The sequence below is a fragment of the Micropterus dolomieu genome, linkage group LG12, assembly GCF_021292245.1.
Source record: "Micropterus dolomieu isolate WLL.071019.BEF.003 ecotype Adirondacks linkage group LG12, ASM2129224v1, whole genome shotgun sequence".
NCBI classification, from domain to species: domain Eukaryota; kingdom Metazoa; phylum Chordata; class Actinopteri; order Centrarchiformes; family Centrarchidae; genus Micropterus; species Micropterus dolomieu.
This window is the reverse complement of record NC_060161.1, coordinates 8,370,924-8,377,379: the sequence shown is the minus strand read 5'-3', so window position 1 is coordinate 8,377,379 and position 6,456 is coordinate 8,370,924. Positions and strand designations below refer to the sequence as shown.

At 37.3% G+C, this 6,456-nt stretch overlaps 1 protein-coding gene across 4 annotated transcripts in view; it reads right to left on the bottom strand.

Annotated features, from left to right (window-relative positions):
* Window positions 1-4,441: 4,441 nt before the first annotated feature.
* Window positions 4,442-6,456, bottom strand: part of spata6l (spermatogenesis associated 6-like) — a 20,909-nt gene continuing 18,894 nt past the window's right edge. For all 4 annotated transcript variants that reach the window (XM_046065626.1, XM_046065624.1, XM_046065625.1 and 1 more), the window contains one exon: window positions 4,442-4,671. The gene's annotated coding sequence lies outside the window, so the exon portion shown is untranslated. The remainder of the gene's footprint in view (window positions 4,672-6,456) is intronic.

Below are 6,456 nucleotides of genomic sequence, written 5' to 3'. Positions count from 1 at the left end.
TAAAACATAATCATCAAAATTATATCAAATAAAGGCTTGAAATATCTCACTTTGCATGTAATGAGTCTATATAATATATTAGTTTCACCTTTTAAGTTGAATTACTGAAATAAATGAACTTTTGCACGATATGCTAATTTTTTGAGTTTCACCTGAATAAATGAGATACAATTTGTTAATTAATTAGTTTTAGTGGTGTTGGTAGATGTATTTTTGAACTTTGGACAGAACGTTGAGAAAACAGCTACGACATCTTCTTCTTTTGATGGTTTTATTTCCCAAGGCAACTGTTACAGACACTTTCTAACTAGCAGATCCTATCTTAACTGTTAGTAAACTGTTGGTAAACATGGTAATTAGGGTTCTGACCTGATTTTAAAAAGGCCAACACAGATGAACAGTTACGAAGTCAATGTTCCTATCATAATTTAAGTTAAGGATTTGCTTCTGTAATACCAAATTGAAAAAAAAATCCTATTTTAGACTCCGATCTTAACTTAAGATAGGAACTTTCTGTCATACAGCCACAGGATTGGAAAATTCAAAGCAGCAGTGTCATCTATTACACCTCACAATGAGCCAGCCCATGCCAACAATGTCTTGGAACATTTGCTACCCGGTTGTGTGGAAACGATATGGTGCATCAAAAACACTGAATTATACTTACTTAACTTTATATGTCGTGGTTTGTCTGAGCTGTAAATTTTCTCATCATTCCCTGTCATGCCCACAATAACTGAATAGTGATTTTTTTCACTTTTCATAGAGCAGGTCTAGACCGTACTATTTGTAATAATATTCCTGTTACTTTTGCAACTAGCTTGTTAGCATGAGTAGGCAAAAACTTTTCTGAGGAGGTGGGGGAAGATAAAAGACCTTGAAAGAACATGTATTACAATAACCAAACATTACACTGTTATTATTTCAGTCGTGACGCCCCCTTTACCTAATTAGTCGTAACAACGCTGTCAATATAAAAAAACTGTCCATGTTTGGGAACCGCTGACACAGGGAAATTATAGGAGAAACTGCAGTGACAGCTAACTTGCAAAACTATAAAAATGTCAAGGTACTACACTCCTTCCTATCTGCTTTTTTATGCTACAGTATGCTTTTGCTACTTCCAGCCTAGATGCCTTGTTAGCCTAGATGCCTCGTTAGCTTCTCACTAGCTAAATGTGGGTGCAGACAATTGTGGTCAACCATGATTGACATTTGTTAGAATTTCAAACTGTGAGTGGCTGTGATTTGCCAGCTGCAATGCTAGAACACAACACAGAAATAAACAAAGTTACATGTTTAAAACTGGCTAGTTGCCCTTAAAAGCGGCAGTGTTCATTATACACAACAGTTCTAGAGGTAGATGAAGGGAAAAGCCATGATGCCATTAAAATCAAAAAGGTCTATCACCTTGGGAGCATGAGTGTTCTCTGGTACTAAAACAATTAGTCGTTTAATCCATTTGATAGACAGAAAAATAATTGATATTTATTTGTAGATTGTAGACACTGCTTTGCTTTTCATTGATTTATATCATTAGAAAATGGATGTCTTTCGGTTTTGCACTGTCGGACAAAACAAGACTTGCACTGATAAATCGAATAATTGACAAAGTAATATAAACAATAATTTGCTGCAATGTCCAAAATAGAAGGGTTCATCTTCAAGGGAGCAACAATGTGCTTGTCTAACCATTAGATTTTGGTAGTTCTTATGTCCAGGTGGGAATGTGAGGCTGATGATGTCAATAATCTGCGTGACCTTCTGTACAATGTTAATGATGGTTGACGGCTTTGCCACAAATTATCCAATTGTCTGTTAATGATCCCTGGCTGCACTGTTACTTGTGATGCTTACAGCTTGTGATGCTTGTGGTCTTGAGCTCTTTTCTATAATGAATGTCCATGTCTGTAACTGAGCGCTGTGTATCTGAGTCCATGCCACAGTCAACTTCAAAAATACTTGACATGGAACCAGCTGGGTTGACGGTTTTCTGTTGTACAATGCAGCTAATGTTCCCAGTGTTTTTAGGTTGAAGTTAAAACTGGTCCTTCCTTGCTTGGTTTACTTTCAACCATCACTCGAGTCTGATAAATTCCTGGCAGATAATACAATAATTCATCGCAACACCACTCAATGACACTCGTGTTATCCATCACATGCTAACGGAGATATGTATTCTGCAACATGACTAACCAGATCGACATATTCTACATTAATTACGAGACAACTACAAGCTTCTACTTAGTAGTTTGTTGCTCAGATTGTGGTAGGAAGTAAACTGCCAACGTAGTTCACAGCACGATATCGTACTGTACTGTGTTCCATTTGAAGTTGGAAGTCGGAAATTCCCCGCTAGTTAGACATGCTAATTTTAGTGGTCCAGCTGGGAAAAATCTTTACTTGGAGAAAAATCCCTATATAATTCCTAATATGTTAATATTTTGCAATTTTAGTAGCTAACTAGCATAGAAAAAGAACAACTGCAAATGCAAAAGTATCATGCAAATGATATGAATGAGATAAATAACTAATTTCAATATAATAAAAATGTTCAATAGAGTAATGGTGTTTACAGAGTACTGTCAGCTTAAGTGTGATATCACATGACTACATCCTTTGGTGATCTTATTTGGGTTTTCACGTTAAAGTGTTCCATTACTTTTCCCCAGGAGGTCAAAATTACCAAATTCATTGTGTCAGGAATGCAGTCTAAGTCTCAGTGTTTAGTCGTCCCTACACTGCCAGAAGGGCCATATTTGAAATAAAACTTGAGTGAATGAAGGTGCTTGTTTGTAACTCTATACTGATCAGCAGATAAGCCCTCACAACATCAGGTTGAATTCTACATTTCAAAAGCACACTGGCATCAACCAACCCCTTCTCTGTACAGACAAATACTTGAGTACCCACAGTATGTGAATCAACATGTACTACATTATGTGTAACTGCAAGCAAATAAAAAAAAGTTGCAAATGTTTTGTTTGATTCTGTTCTGTCTCCACCTTGACAAAGAAAATGAGAGGTTCAAAGCTCTTCGTTAACACCTACCACACAACCTTCTTCAACACTAATATAAGGTACATGGTAAAATTTTGCTTATTTTTTTATCAGTTCTTAAAATCGTCATAGTAGCTCATTTTTTCTTGCATTTCAGATGAAGTATGTAGGGCTTTAACACCTCTCTCAAGCTTATTTGTCATTGTTCTCAATACTTGCATCACTGTCCAAAATTGTGCACATTGTTTTTATGGTGTTTAATCACCGTAAAACTTAAATTAAAAGCCTAGTCCCAGTTAGACGCCTGCCCCTCTGTGTGCATTAGGTTGGCCTATATGGCCTGTTTGGATCAAATGAACGATTCATAATTGATAAATTATCCGTAATATTCATATTGGTTGAAATGAACAATTCCATAGTAGTACTATTTCCCATCTTTGCTGAGCAGGAGTTTTGTGGGAAAAGGAATTAAAGGCCTGTCCCAAATACAGGCAGGGTGAGTTCAGCAACTGAAGCAAATATAAGCTTGGGCTATTAAGTTTTACGGTAGTCAAAAAACCTGCGCACATAAAAACCAGGCATGTGCATAGAACAGTGTCCGTGAGCAGAAAGGCATCACATGATCTGCCAGCGTTCATAACAAACGCGCTCACTGATTGGCTGTTTGACTTGATCACTAGCACTGTGGAAGAGAACTGTAAACTACATGGATCATCCATGCCACTGCTGTTGATACAAATAGGTGTGTTACATGTTGTTTATGCACCATTGTGTTAAAGGTTTTGTAGAGGTGGCTCTTCCTTTACCTCTTTTCATCTACAGAGACAAGCTGGGGACGACATAGTTCTATTAAGGCGGAGTTGCAGCCCTGCTAACAAGCACAACCACAGCAGCATGGCTAGGCTATCCCCTGCTGTAAAGCTGTAATGGAAACATATGTCATAAGGGCTTGCCTTGGCATACCGCAACTAAAGCAGACTGATCCGGGCCAAAATAAAGGCCTATAAGCTGCCATTTCCTAACACCTTCCTTGTCTTTATAGGCAGCAGGCCCAGGTACTTCCAAACTGTCTTATATTGACAGAATTATTTAAAGACTTTTGTTACAACTGACCAAGAAAAACTAAAACTTGCCACTAAGGCCTATAGCTTCATTGCTTATTACACCAAAATACAGCTCTGTTTCAACAGCCCTTCTGCAATAGCTCACAATGTTCCAGAGCAGTGCTTAATGCCTCATAGTCATAGTGAGCAGCTATTTCTCTGATATATGGCAGTGGGTCACACAAAGCTGCATCGCCATAGACACAATTTGCTTTTAATAGTCTTTGGTTGATTTATCTGAGGACTCTGCAATGTCAGCTTAATAGATTAGCTGGATAGTGACTTATGACGTCATACTACTGCCTCCTGGCTGTGTTCAAACAGTTACACCACATGCATGATTTCTAAAATATTTATTTTTACATAAAACACACTATTTTGACAGTCAATTAATACAGGGTGTGTGGACAATTATCAAACCACTGCAGTGAAATACCTCTCTATTTTGCACACACACACACAGACACACACACACACACACACACAGACACACACACACACACACAAACACAGACCAGGACAGTCTTGACATCTGAAGACTTCATTGGCAATGTGATGGTCTCTTTCCCTAGGAGAGGAAAAATACAGATATCAGGTACAACAATAATACAAATTCTTCTTTTGCAGCTTTGGTACTTACAGTTATTTTGAAATCAAAGCTGCTTCAAATTAAAAGCATTCAACAGGTGAAATACGGGCTGGCTTTTATTGTGAAGAAAGGAAACGCAACATATTTGTCACTGTTCATCAAAAATGTGTCATTCGATGTTTCACACCTCTTAAAATATAGTTTTATTATTATATACTGCCAGCTGGCATTTATAAATGCTGTTGCAAACAGCAGTGGGCAAGAACGCAGCTCCATGCGCCTGCACAGTATGACCGGCAGACTGTTCTATGCTCCTGCACCTGTCTAACTCTGTCTAACTAACTCACCTGAAGCAGCGACATGGAGTGAGTATGGAGAAGTCTGGTGAGCAAAGTATTGCAACTAGCTAAAACTGTTTCACTGTAAATGTGTGAGGGGTTATAAAAGTGTAACATCAGATGGAGAACAGGAGAGAAGAACTGGTTTAAGGCAAAGCCCAGGCCTGGTTTTATTTTATCTTTTGTTAGATACATTTTTTGGAGGTCAAAAAGAAACTGCAGAAATATAAGATGCTTACATATTTGCAGTACTAGAGAAAGAAATATTTGAAATAACTTATGATTTAGTTAATTTTTGATTATTCTTTTGCATCATGTTGTATCGCATTGAACAATTAGACTGTATATAAAAAGGATTTAACCGCATTGTGTTGAATAATAAAATCATTACATTGGTAGTTGTTTCATATGTATCTTTAATGTTTCGACTTGTTGGCAAAGCATCACGATGCATATCTCATCGGCCTCAGTGATAGATGCACATCCCTAGTATGTATATCTGACCTTCGTCCTGTACACCAACTACAGATGACAGCCACAAATACTGATAAAAGTCATTTAAATTAGGAAGTAGAATAATAATATAATTCTAGGGAGTCAGGAAGTTTAAATGAATTTTTAATTAATTATTATGTTTCATGGATTTTAAAAAGACAGCCAATTTGTTTTGAAATGCTTTAAAAACAGGACATGGGTGTAAAGAATATTTTGCAACTACTACTACTATATGTATATGTGTTTTGTTTGTTTTATGAGCACTTTAGAACTTCGTATTCGATAAAGTGGGAAAAACCAAACAAAAATACGGTTAATAATAAATAAATAATATTTGCAACAGAAATTATTATCACCAGCTGGCAATATGAAACTACAGGTGCTGGTCATATAATTAGAATATCATCGAAAAGTTGATTGATTTCAGTAATTCCATTCAAAAAGTGAAACTTGTATAATGTATACATTCATTCCACACAGACTGATATATTTCAAGTTCAGTATCTCAGAAAATTAGAATATTACTTAAGACCAATACAAAAAAAGGATTTTTAGAAATGTTGGCCAACTGAAAAGTATGAACATGAAAAGTATGAGCATGTACAGCAGTCAATACTTAGTTGGGGCTCCTTTTGCCTGAATTACTGCAGCAATGCGGCGTGGCATGGAGTCCATCAGTCTGTGGCACTGCTCAGGTGTTATGAGAGCCCAGGTTGCTCTGATAGTGGCCTTCAGCTCTTCTGCATTGTTGGGTCTGGCGTATCGCATCTTCCTCTTCACAATACCCCATAGATTTTCTATAGGGTTAAGGTCAGGCCAGTTTGCTGGCCAATTAAGAACAGGGATACCATGGTCCTTAAACCAGGTACTGGTAGCTTTGGCACTGTGTGCAGGTGCCAAGTCCTGTTGGAAAATGAAATCTGCATCTCCA